At 46.3% G+C, this 13,368-nt stretch overlaps 1 protein-coding gene across 9 annotated transcripts in view; it reads left to right on the top strand.

The window, feature by feature from the left end:
• The window catches only part of TMEM45B (transmembrane protein 45B), a 50,445-nt gene that overhangs the window by 16,755 nt on the left and 20,322 nt on the right, over positions 1-13,368 (top strand). Inside the window, exon 1 of one of the 9 annotated variants that reach the window (XM_041770385.1) lies at positions 1,180-1,247. The exons of 7 other annotated variants lie outside the window; for them this stretch is intronic. The gene's annotated coding sequence lies outside the window, so the exon portion shown is untranslated. Of the gene's footprint in view, positions 1-1,179; positions 1,315-13,368 lie in introns of those variants that run through there. One more of the 9 variants, XM_041770380.1, reaches the window with a different exon arrangement.

The following is a 13,368-nucleotide window of genomic DNA, read 5'->3' as shown; positions in this document are numbered from 1 at the left end:
GGAGGCGGAGCCAGGAGGCAGGAATAGGAGCTGGAGTGGGAGCCGGGTGCGGGAGCTGGGAGCAGGAGCAGGGAGAAGGAGATAGGAGCAGGAGCCAGGAGTAGGGGCAGGAGCTGGGAGCGGGTGCCAGGAGGCCAGTAGCCAGGAGCAGAGGCTGGGAGCAGGAGGCTGGGAAGCCAGGAGTCTGGGAGCCAGGAACAGGAGCTGGTAGTGGGAGTCAGGGGTGGGAGCTGGGAGCAGGAGTGGGAGCCAGGAGTGGGACCCTGGAGTGGGAGGCTGGGAGTGGGAGCCAGGAGGTGAGCCAGGTGCCAGGAGGCTGGGAGCCGGGAATGGGAGCAAGAGCCAGGAGCCGGAAGCTGGGAGCGGGAGCTGGGAGGCCAGGAGGCTGGGAGCCGGGAGTGGGAGCTGGGAGCAGGGAACAGGAGCCAGGAGTAGGAGCAGGAGCCAGGAGCAGGTGTCAGGAGGCCAGTAGCTGGGAGCGTAGGCCGGGAGCGGGAGGCTGGGAGGCCGGGAGTGGGAGCAGGGAGTGGAGGCCAGGAGCTGGGAGAGGGAGCGAGAGCCAGGAGCCGGGCGCTGGGAGCAGGAGCAGGATCTGGAATGGGAGCCTGGAGTGGGAGGCTGTGAGGCCGGGAGTCCAGGAGCTGGGAGCAGGAGCGGAGGCCAGGAGTGGAGGCGGGGAGCAGGAGGCTGGGAGGCTGGGAGCGGGAGCAGGAGCGGGAGCCAGGGAGGCTGGAAGGCTGGGTGGCCAGGAGGCTGGGAGGCCAGGAGGCTTGGAGGTGGGAGTGGGAGCTGGGAATGGGAGCCGGGAGTGGGAGGCTGGGAGGCCAGAAGGCTGGGAGCCGGGAGCGGGGGTGGGAGCGGGAGCCGGAGAGGCTGGGAGGCTTGGAGGCTGGGAGGCTGGGAGCCTGGGAGCCAGGAGCAGGAGCGAGAGCCGGGAGCCGGGTGCTGGGAGGCTGGGAGGCTGGGAGGCTGGGAGGCTGGGAGGCCAGGAGTCTGGGAGGCTGTGAGTGGAGGCCGGGAGCGTGCCGGGAGCGGGAGACGGGAGCAGGAGCCGGGAGTAGGAGCGGGAGCCGGGAGCGGGTGCCAGGATGCCAGGAGCAGGAGGCCGGGAGGCGGGGAGGCCAGGAGGTCCCGGAGGCCCGGCAGGGGCGTGGAGGGGCGGGCGGGGCGGGGCGGGGCGCTCGCACCTGCCCGGGCGGCCGCAACAGTCGGCGCGCGGGCTGCGGAAGGCGCGTCGCTGGGCGCAGGTGAGACGCCGCCGCGGGCTCCGGGCTCGGGGCTCCGGGGCGGGTCCCGCAGGGGGTCCCGGCCAAGGTAGGAGGCCCCGGATCGTGGGGCGGGGGGGCGGGGGGGCGGGCTCGGAGCGGGGACTTGGCCAAGGCGGGGGGCCGGGGGCAGCGGCGGCGGCCGTGCCCCGCGGGTGGGGACCTCGGGTGTGAAGGCGCCGCCGTCGGTCGCCCGAGCCCGGGGCTGACGCCGACGCCGCAGCCGTGTCGGGGCAGGAGGCCGAGCGACGCCCTGGAGCGGCGGCTGCTGGAGCCCCCCGCGCCGGGGTGGAGCCTCCGCGGCTCCCGGGGGGGCGCGGGGGGAGCAGCGGGGTAGGTCGGGGGAGGTTCCCCTGGACCTCAAAACCGTCTGAGGCGACCCCGCCTGGGTCCAGAAGGTGAGCCCCTGGGGAGGACCCCCTGGACGGGGAGGGATGCGCGCCCACTCGGGGCACCGTCGAGACACGCGCCCCTGGAACACGTGAGCAGCCACCGCCCCTGGCCGTCCGCCTGTGCCCCGGGCCCTGCGCCCCCATCGCCCCCCCGCCCCGCCCGGCTCCTAACGTGGCCCAAGAACTTGCGGGTGGTCGCCCTCTCCTGCCAGGCGATGGCCCCACTCCCGACCGAGGCCGCCGGCCCCCCCGCCCCTGGACTCCGTGGGAGACGCGCGGGGTGGGAGTGGAGGCCTTGGGGAGGGCGCGGGCGGAGCGACGGGAAGCACCGCTGCGGGGCGCGGGAGCCCCCACCTCCCGGCAAAGGACTTGGCAGCACCACACACCTGCCTCGCCCGCGCACTCTTCCTTATGTCCCGTGGGTCCCCCCTCACCCTTGCGTTGGGCCATGGCTGCGACCACCCAGGTGCATCTACCAAAGCTCAAGGGTGACACCAGTGATTCTGTTTGGGGTGTTTCTCTACAGTCGCTGCTTGTGTTTCTTGCCTAATCTTAGCAAATGGCACTTTGAGATAGGGAGAGAAAATGGGTGAAGAGACAGAAAGACTTCTGCTTTCTTATCCCCCCCCCCCCCCACCTTGTCATCAAGGTGACATCGGCTGCCATGCTTCGTCGGTCAAAGTACAGATACTACTTAGGTTGATTATGATCCAAGGACTATCTCTTTTCCTCAAACGCATTTGCCTGTTGGAAACGGATAAGGGCAGTTTTACCATCTGTAGAACCACTCCCATAGCCAAAGTTCCTGTTATTGCAAAACTTTTTATAATTATAAGTAGGAGAATGGAAGTCACCACTGTGTCATCGACTAATAGGTGCCTATGAGACATAGTTCAAATCTGTATTTATTTCTAGAGACGGGTTGCGAGACAAAAACTAGATCATGCACAACACTTCACCATATCCAGTGTGGACAATTAGAAGCAACGAGTAAATCCTGTAATCCCCACACTTCCTTTGAACTTGGCCTTAACCCTTTTAACCGGTCTTCTCCCCCAAACCTTTACTGGGGGGTGGAGGGGGGCTAGGAATAAACAGAGATGATTTCTCTGTGTGAAAAGAAAATGGGTCATGGCTGCACTCCTGAAAGGACAAAACTCAAAAAATCTATCAGCCTTAGGGGAGGAGGAATTTCAGCTGAAGGTGCCAAAGCGCACTCGTGTGTCCCTTGCAGGATTTGGGTATCATAAGCCATTATTGATGTCTCGCTGGTATGGCTCATCGGGGGCCTTACAGAGAGTACAAGGCGATTTCCACACAGCACTGTGAGCAGAGCGATTACTTATTTCATAAACAGGGAAACTGAAACTTAGAAAGACTGAGTGTCACCTCCTCTGAGGGCTGGGGTTATCCCGCTGTTAAGTGGCCGGGGCAGGACTCAGACCAAAGCTGCTTCCCTAATACCTCAGCTCCCTACAGGGTGTCTTTTTTTTGTTTGTTTGTTTAATCTGGAGATGGGAGGTGTTTGTGATTTGTTTCTCCTGAGCGCTTATTGACTATAGTCTCTGAGTTGAACTCCTAGAATCTAAATTTAGAAGCCTTCTTGTTTGGTAGACGTCATACGCACCTTTGTTCAGTGTTACTACAAGAATACCTTAGAGCTGAAGATAGCCTGAAATATTGTCAAGCCCAATCTTTCTGGCTTTCCAAAGAACAAGGGGGGGGCGGGTACAGGAAAACTAAGCAGGTACCCAGACCTACTTTGCTCAAACCCAGGCCTCCCAGTGTTCAGACCACTGCTCCTTCCAGCATGAGGTCCCTAAGGGGGGCTGGGGTGCTCTACATAAGACCTGCTTATATAAAGTAAGTGGTTCCATTTGATGTACTCTTTTCCTTTGGGGTCTGTGACCCCAAACCATAGCCTCCCTGAACCTCTGGACCCAAATAACCATAGATTCTTCGACTCTGATTGGATTCCACCTTCTACGAGGGAAAGAGCCTCTTGGTCTGGCGCGTTGTGTTATTCTGAGCACCGAGCCTGTAGTAGGCACTCAATAGAATGTGTTCAATACCCATCAAATAAACATTTGAACAAGTATAAGATGTCGTTAAGGACTTCACTCAGCCACAAGTAACAGAAACCCCTACTACAGTAACTTAATAAGTGAGGAGTTTGTTTTTCTCAAATAGCTAGACGTCTAGAGGTGGCAGGTCCAGGGCTGGGCCAGATGCCTCTGTCTTCCCGAACCACCATCCTTAGCGTGGGGCTTGCCTCCTCCCTGAAGGGCGGGAACCTCTTCTTCCCAGGGAGGGCTTAGCAGAAGAAAAAGACAGAACAAAGGGCAGAAGGCATGTGCCAGGTGAATCTGTTTTTATAATAATATCGTTCTTGAAAGCTCCGCCTACTAGACTTCGTATACCTCATTCATATAAGAATTACGTCGCGTAGCCACGTAATTGTAGGAGAGCCTGAGCAAATCTAGTGTCTTAATGACCATGTTGCCACTATAACAAAATAGGGATTCTTTTAAGGAAAAGGGAGGGAATGGATACCAGGTAAACAACTAGCAGTACCTGTCGTAGTGTGTTTCATGAGTCCCTGACTCCTTGTTTCTTTCTACATGGGTTGTTGCTGTTGCTTTATTTTTACTTTTTGTTGTTGTTCTTTGGTTTACTAAAAAAGGCGGGGGGAGGGATAGATCATGCAGTGGGTGTAGAGGAAATGTTTTAAATTATAAATTCTGAGATCCAAACCAAGAAATGCTGATTATTTAGGTCTGAGTCTATAAATCTGAATTATACAAACCAGCACTCCAGATCATTTGCATGCAGGTGGTCGCAGGGTCACAATTTGAAAAACATTGAATCGGGGAGTGGTGTAGCAGAGGCACCTCCACTGTGCTTCCAAAGCTTTCCTGCCTCATTCCTCTGAGGCTCTTACTTTCTTTTTTAATTTTCTATGTTGGTCAACAGAAATAAATGTATAGTCTTAAAAGTCACGAGTTCAACAAGGTTTTTACTAAGTCTGTACTGAGCTATCTCCCAAGAGGCGGCTATTCTCAATGCTCTCAGCCTCGTTTCTCTCATATTTACCACCATACTCCCCAGTTACATGCTAGACCTGGCTAATTCTCTTTCTCTTCCCAATTCTGGATAGTATCTATTGACCTCCTGCCTGGGAGGATAAGGATGTAGCTCTCTCATACCTTCATTATCCTTGCCCCATATTTGCTTCTCTTTCTTGCAAGGTCCCAATATAGTTACATCCTAATTTTTTCTGATATAACCGTGTTTCATGTTTACATTATTATGACCCTGTAAAGGTCATTCACACCCCAGCTTTGTGATAACCATGACTTCTACACTTCCTTTCTCGTACAGCCTTTTTCTATCCCCTGGACTCAGTCATTGCTACCTCTTTCAGTCACTTCGTTTTTTTGTTTTGTTTTGTTTTGTTTGTTTGTTTGTTTGTTTGAGCGTTCATTACAATTCTGCCTCAAGTTTTGACAGGATGGGAAAATTCCTCTCGATAAAGCTTCCACTAAGTAGTCAGTTTGATTCGCTTTTCTTGGAGGCATCTCTGGCTCAGCCCCCCATTCTCTGGGACTGGTACTTCTGAGGCCCTTGTGGCACTGGGAGCTCCCCTGGCTGCCACCTTGTCACCTGCACTGGATTCCTGTTTCCTGGATTGCATGCCTTCTCACTCGGTTCAGTTTTGCCAGAGCACAGCTTTCTGAGAAAGTGTACGTGGAGGCAGAGGTAAATTTATCCTGAAGCTGCTGAAGCCCACGGGGCCTCTAGGAGGGAAGAAAAGCCAGGTCACCACCATGAAGCATTTTTGGCACATTTTCTAAAGAGATTTTATATTTATTTATTTTTTTAAGATTTTATTTATTCCTGAGAGATGCAGTGAGGGAGGCAGAGACACAGGCAAAGGGAGAAGCAGATTCCATGCAGGAAGCCTGATGTGGGACTCAATCCCAGGACCTCTGGATCATGACTGGAGCCAAAGGCAGACGCTCAACCCAGGCGTCCCTCTAAAGAGATTTTAGAAGCAAGATCCACGAACCTCTAAGGCTCCCATTTGTTGTGATTTCTTTTCTCATTCTAAATAAATATTCACGTCTACACCCAAGTTTGTGTTTGTAATTTTATGACTTTTTCTTTTTTTTTTTTTTTTATTTATTTATGATAGTCACACACAGAGAGAGAGAGAGAGGCAGAGACACAGGCAGAGGGAGAAGCAGGCTCCATGCACCGGGAGCCCGACGTGGGACTCGATCCTGGGTCTCCAGGATAGCGCCCTGGGCCAAAGGCAGGCGCCAAAAGGCTGCGCCACCCAGGGATCCCCTAATTTTATGACTTTTTCTTAAAGAGGGCTCCCCAAATTATCTAAGATGCAGGCCCCACAGGACCTGGCTGGTTTTTCAGACTTTGTACATTCGAGATGCCATTTTTCATCCTTCACTTTTGATTAGTGGTTTGGCTGGTTATAGGATATTAATTGGAATTAACTTCCCCTGAGAATATTGAAAGTTTTGCCCCACTTTCTTTTACCTCTTGATCGCTCAGTTGAGAGGCTCATGTCATCCTGATTTCTGATCCCTTGTATTTTGTTTGTTTAATCTCTGAAAGTTTGTAGGGTTTTCTTTTGTTTATTCCTCATGTTTTGCTATTTCATGATGTTGTTAGTTGATATTGGCTTTGGCTTCCCCTCCCCCCCGTCATTGTTTTAGATACTTTAAAGTCCTTTCCAATCTGAAAATCATATTTTTCAGTTCTCTGCTTTCTTCTGTTACATAGTTTCCTCTGTATTCCTTAGATGCTGGAGCTCTTGAATCTGCCCTCTTACTTTATCTTTGCTATTTTTTAAAAACCTCTCATCTTTTAGTTCTGGTTAATCCTCCAACCCTCGTATTAAATTTTTACATTCTAGGGACACCTGGGTGGCTCAGTGTAATATATACTGACTCTCTCAGTATATACTAAGAAGGGGAGAATGAGCAGAAAGGAGCAGCAGAGGGAGAGGGAGAAGCAGACCCCCCTCTGAACAGGGAGCCTTGGAATCTCAGTTTCTCTAGCACCTAGAACCATGCTGATACACAAGAGGCCCTGGATAAATGTTGCTTGAATCAAATTGGCTCCATTATTCATTTTAAATTAACCCTTCCTACCGGTCCCTTTGCTGTTTTCTCTGCTTCTTTCGCATTTTTATGTCATTTTTCTGGAAGATGATACTTCATTGAATTTGATGTGTGGATGTGTTGGAAAAGAGACTGGGAAGATCTTCCACCAGGACTTCAGGTAGAATTGCCAGGGGTGAAAACTCCCTGTATCATCTTACTGAAGATATAATGATTTCTTGGGTCATCACCACACACCCTACCTACATCTGGTGCTATCTTGACCCACAGTTCTATTTGAATGCTTCTTTCCCCCGTGTTTCATGCTTCACTTGTCCTGTCCTTTGCTTCCTTCCACTCTCTTTGATCTGGCCCCTACTTTGACCCAAACCTTCTCTTTGTTCTGTTCTAACAATGTTTTTCTGCGCCCCACCCCCACATCCCCACCTTCACTTGCCATCTGGTATATTTTGCACACAGCACAGTGATGTACCCATTTTAGAAGACTTACCCTGCCTATCATGTAGACATCTTTTTAAACTAATCCAGGCCCAGAATGAAAAATCGTGCTCTCTCTTCTGTGGTTGAGTTTGTGTCTATGCTTTGTTCCCACTGGGATTTATTTTTATATGGAAGGCTCTAGAAAAAGAGCTAAACTACAAGATCATCGTAAAACAGTAGTCTGTAGATTAGTGTTTCTCAAATGCTACCACCCACCACGGAACTTGTACTCTCATAGCATGGAGGCTTGGCTGGAAACAGCATGGCATAAGCTACAGTCCTTCTTAATGCTAAAAAGAGTATGGTACCCCAAAATACATCTCTGTTTTAATATGAAAATCATTTTCCCCAAAATCTTGAGGCGAAATTGATATTCCGGGATGATAACTAATGCTGGTAATGTGAGTCCAGATATTTGCAGCTTACCCATACACCAGTCTAAGAGGCACAGTATGAGATGATCTGTGAAGGACTCATCTAGCTCTAAAAATTATATGGAAAAAGTAATGTTAGCAGCAACCTTACTAATGACTGGATTTCCCCATGGTTCAAAATTACAGCTAAGTTGAATCAGTTCAGTTTAGATCAAGAACTATTATTATATGGCAAACTTAGTGCTAAGTCATGGGAAGTTTAAGATGAAGTAGATAAGATCTCTGCTGTTGAAGAACCTATGGTCTAGTGAGTAAGACATGTAAATGTATAATTTTCATATGACAGGCTAAGTGATAAAAAAAAAATCAACATACGTATAAGGTAGCGCAGGAGTGAGGCAGTAGCCCAGCCTCGAGGTTCACAGAAGGCTTTCTAGAGGAGAAAAGGCTCACCTACTGAAAACTGAGTAAAGTTAAGCCAAGCAAAGAAAAATGAAAAGAAAGTGGAGGGAATAGGATGAACAAAATGTACACTGTAAGGTTTGTGATGGGGAGAAATGAGGCTCAAGAGACACAGGGCCAAGAGGCAGTCTCTGGGCATATGCCATGCAAAGGGGCAGACTACATCTGTGTGGTGGTTGGTTACTCAATGAAATATTTTAAATTTCATAGTGGTGTGGTCAGATTTACATTTTAGGTAGATGACTCTGGTGGCAGAGTGGAAGAAAGATTTATAGATGGCAGACTTATAGGCTTTGCAGTAGCTGAGGCAAAAGACAATGAGAGCCTAAGTGAGGTCATATTGTAGGAAACAGAAAAATTGGGGAAGCAAAATAAGCAGAATATCTTAGTCTCTTGGAAATTGGGACACTGCGGGACAGAATGAGAGATGAAGGGGTATCTAGGATGAGTCGTAGGAATCTGACATTAGGAGTGACTGGGTGCTAATCCATTACCCGAGTCTGAGATACAGAAGAGAAGCCAATTAGGTGCGGAAGGAAGATGATGAATTCAGTTTGGAACATGTTAACTTTGAGGTGCCTATGAAGAATCTGTGTGTTTATGTGTGTGTCTGTCAGCTCAGCAGGTTGTTAGATACGTGAGTTTGAAACTCAGGGAAGAGGTCAAGACTAGAGATAAGAGTCATGAGCGTGCACGTGGTAATTGAACTATGGGTGTGTAGAGTTCTTGCAAGGAGGAGATATACTGAAGAAGAGTGGACCAAAGTCTACTAGTGTTTAATAGATAGGGAAAAGAAAAGTACCCTTCAAAGGGGAGGAAAATTACAGAAGATGAAGAGAACGAGGACAGAATAGTATCATGAAAGCCAAAAATAATAAATTCCAAAAATAGTGACTAAGTGACAGTGTCAACTAAAGAACGTATCACAAGAACAAGAAAGGTCTATTCAGATAATATTTTAAAGATTTCCATTGGTGAAACAATATGGAGATCATTTGGTGACACCTACAAACACACTTTCAGTGTTGTGGTGGTGAAGGAAGAGAAGTAAATGGAGAAAGCAATTGTCTTTCCAGGTTTCCTCCAAGAAATTTAACTGATTTTGACAATGTTTGATTGCATTACACAAAACCATCAAATTCCTTTCTATCCAAAGAAAATTTCAAAGTGGTAATTTAGTTCAATAATTACTGACTTTCCAAAAATTTTAATATTAGAAATTGTTTCTAATTATCTGTAAATAAACAGTATCAGGATGCCTGGGTGGCTCCGCAGTTGATCATCGGTCTTCGGCTCAGGGCATGATCCTGGTCCAGGGATTGAGTTCCGCATCGGGTTCCCTACGGGGAGCCTACTTCTCCCTCTGCCTATGTCTCTGCCTCTCTCATGAATAAATAAATAAATAAAATCTTTTTTAAAAAAATAAATAAACCTAGTACCAAAGGCATTTGGGCTCTGGACTAGGGGAGATGGTTAGAAAAAGATCCACATATTTTGAGAATATATATATATATATATAACTATATATATATATAGTTAAAAAGTTTGCAAAACTATATGTTATTTGAAGATAACATACATAGCAAATGTATGTAGTATATAGTAAAACAAAAGTGAGTGAACACTAAACACAGAATTCAAAATGATACTTACTACTCAAGAGGGAAGAAAGGGGGAAGCCATCAAGGAGATGTCAACAGGAAGTTCCAAGGATATTAGTAATGTTCTCTTTCTTAAGCTGGGTCATGGGACACAGTTATTCTTCATAATTTTTACATACATTAGGTATGTTATTTTTATTATTCCTATTCCTATAGTAAATAGGAAGCGAGATAAACAGTGGTTCTTCAGAGATCCAGGTTCAGAGCAGATTTTTATTTCTTTTTCTTCTGTTATTTTGTGTGGAAAAAGTCTTGGGCCTGGTTATAGGCAAAGAGGAGAAGGCGGGATCCCTGGGTGGCGCAGTGGTTTGGCGCCTGCCTTTGGCCCAGGGCGCGATCCTGGAGACCCGGGATCGAATCCCACATCGGGCTCCCGGTGCATGGAGCCTGCTTCTCCCTCTGCCTGTGTCTCTGCCTGTCTCTCTCTGTGTGTGTGACTATCATAAATAAAAAAATAAAAAAACATTTCAAGGAGGAGAAGGCAACAAAGAGAAAAGTTCATGAGTAATAGGAGTAGACCTAGAGGACACAGATGGAAGATTGGCCTATCAGAGGGGTGAATTTGAGAACAACAGGTGTGGATGTATATGAATTTGAGGTGAAGAAGAGGAAATTGATGTGATTGGTGCCTTATAGTCTCAATTATGTTCATGGAATGAGAAGGGAGGTTTGCTCAGAGTTGAGTGAACTCAGTTTTGAGGGAAGTGATGAGTTTTCAAAACCAGTCTATAGGAAATGGAAGCAAGACCTTGCATGTGACAAGAAGCACTGCCGAGTGAAGTAGGAGGCCTGGCATCCATCTTGGTCACAGATAGTACAGAAGGAAGGAAAAACATATTAAAATTTTTTTCCTTCTTGCTTAAAAAATAAGCCAACTTTTCAAGTCCAGAGATGCTCCTCTTGCTCTAATGTATGCTGAAGTGACTGCTGGTCCTCCTTGGTGACTCCACTACTTTAGCTCCATTTAACTTCTCTCCTATGTCTGAACCTACTCTGTCCTTTTAATTTTTCATTTCATTTTTGTGATGTGTTAGGAGCAAACACAAAAAGTTATTTTAGAATTAGGAGAAGCCGTGGAGATTACCTCCTCCAAACTATCCTGTAACAAGGAACTTATGATCCTGAGAAGTCACATATCTTGCTCAAGATCACAAAGTAAATTCATAGCAAAATGTGGGCTAGAACCCAGGTCAGCTGACTCAGAGGTCAGTGTTCTTTATTAGTTCTTGAGAAATCATGGAACTTAGCCCAGATTTCTTCTTCAGTCTTTAATTTAGGATTCCGGTAAGACTGCCTAATTTTCATGACAGTTTGAAAGTGGCAATCAAGAAAGACCCAGGTCAAGTGCCAGTCCCCTCTGTGAATACAGGATCGCAATCCGGATATCGTGACATTCAACCTTTCACAAGCTCCTCACTAGATTATAAACTCTTTATGGATAAGAGTCAATTCTTTTTTAAGTTTTTATTTTAATCACCCAGCGCTCATCTTGACAAGTGTACTCCTTAATCCCCATCATCTATTTCACCCTCCCCCCACCTCCCTTCTGATAACCATCAATTTGTTCTCTAGAGTTAAGGGTTGATAGTTTCTTGATTTGTCTCTCTTCATTTTTCCTCTTTGTTTCTTAAATTCCACATATGAATGATATATCATACAGTATTTGTCTTTTTTTCTGACTTATGTCACTTAGCATAATACTCTCCAGTCCCACCCATGTCATGGAGAATGGCAAGATTTCATTCTTTTTATGGCTGAGTAATATTCCATTGTATGTATGTATGCATGTCTCTCTCTCTCTCTGTGTGTGTGTGTGTGTGTGTGTGTGTGTGTGTGTGTGAACCACTCTTCTTTATCCATTCATCAATCAATGGACACTTGGGCTGCTACCATATTTTGGCTATTGTATTTATTTAATGCTGCTATAAATATAGGGGTGCATGAATCCCTTTGAACTGGCATCTTTGTATTCTTTGGGTAAACATTCGTAGTGTGATTGCTGGATCATATGGTAGTTCTATTTTTAACTTTTTGAGGAACCTCCATACTGTCTTCCACAGTGGCTGCACCAGTCTATTCCCATCAACAGTGCATGAGGGTTCCTTTCTTTCCACATCCTCACCAACAACTGTTGTTTCTTATGTTGTTGATTTTAGCCATTCTGACGGGTGTGAGGTGATATCTTATAGTCTTGATTTTCATTTCCCTGGTGATTAGTGATGTTGAGCATCCTTCCATGTGTTGGAAATCTGGATGTCTTCTTTCAAGAAATGTCTGCTCAGATCTTCTGCTCATTTTTAATTGGATTATTTGGTCTTTGAGTGTTGAGTTTTGTAAGTTATTCAGTATATTGAATATGTCATTTGCAAATATCTTCTCCCATTCCATAGGTTGCTGTTTCGTTTTTCTGATTATTTCCTTCACTGTGCAGAAACTTTATTTTGAGGTAGTCCCAATAGTTTATTTTTGCTTTCATTTCCCTTGCCTCAGGGGACCTATCTAGAAAAAAAGTTGCTATGGCTAATGTCAGCAAAATTACTGCCTGTCCTCTCTTCTAGGATTTTTATGGCTTCAGTTCTGACATTTAAGTGTTTAATCCATTTTGAATTTATTTTTATGTATATAAGAAAGTGGTCCAGTTCCATTCTTTTGCATGTTGCTGTCTAGCTTTCGCAATGCCATTTGTTGAAGAGATTGTATTTCTCCCAGTAGATATTCTTTTCTGCTTTGTCAGAGATTAATTGACCATATAACTGTGGGTTTATTTCTGGATTTTCTATTCTGTTCCATTGATCTGTGTGTCTATTTTTATGGCTATACCATACTGTTTTGATGAATACAACTTTTTAATGTAACTTGAAGTCCAGAATTGTGATGCTTCCAGCTTTGTTCTTTTTTAAGATTGCTTCAGTTATTCGGGGTCTTTGGTGGTTCCACACAATTTCAGGAGGGGTCATTTCTTACTTATTTTATTATTTCCTCAGCACTCAGCATAGAGTCTTGTATTTAATAGGATCATAGGAAAAAATTTTTTAAAAAAAGAAAGCAGGAATAAGACCATATTTTGCTTAGAAATGAAATACTGCTGGGCAGTAACTGAGCTCTTGTTCATAGAATTTTGTTCCATAGCTCATGAACTCATGCCAGAATGAGGTTAAGATTCTTAGTTTGGTCTTATGCCTTCTGACCAGTTGTTCCAAGGACCCACCTACGCATCGACAAAGTAAAAATGACAGTAGTAGGTATAAAATTTTTAAAAGAATGATGGGCTCCGAAGTGACTTAAAGGCTCTCAGACTACTATAGAGCAGGGATACACTCTGGCTGAAGTTCAGGACTAAAGCACCATCCACATCAGCTGTAGGCAACAAAGAACTTTCAACTCTGTACCTTGTACTTCCTCTGCATTTTACGACTAAGCAGCTCATAGAAGGAGGGGTTTTAAGCTTGTTATTTGCAGAGTAACAGAAAGCTGAGTCAGGTAGGACTGGTTGTATGCCAAAGTAAACTCAGACCAGAAGCCACCTGAGTGTTTCTGTTGGCAAGGACAGATTCAAAAAGTATAAAAACCATGTCATGGAGTAAAATAAT

The sequence above is a fragment of the Vulpes lagopus genome, chromosome 10, assembly GCF_018345385.1.
Source record: "Vulpes lagopus strain Blue_001 chromosome 10, ASM1834538v1, whole genome shotgun sequence".
Classification (NCBI taxonomy): domain Eukaryota; kingdom Metazoa; phylum Chordata; class Mammalia; order Carnivora; family Canidae; genus Vulpes; species Vulpes lagopus.
The sequence above is the reverse complement of the archived record's forward strand: the minus strand, read 5'-3'. Positions and strand labels throughout refer to the sequence as shown.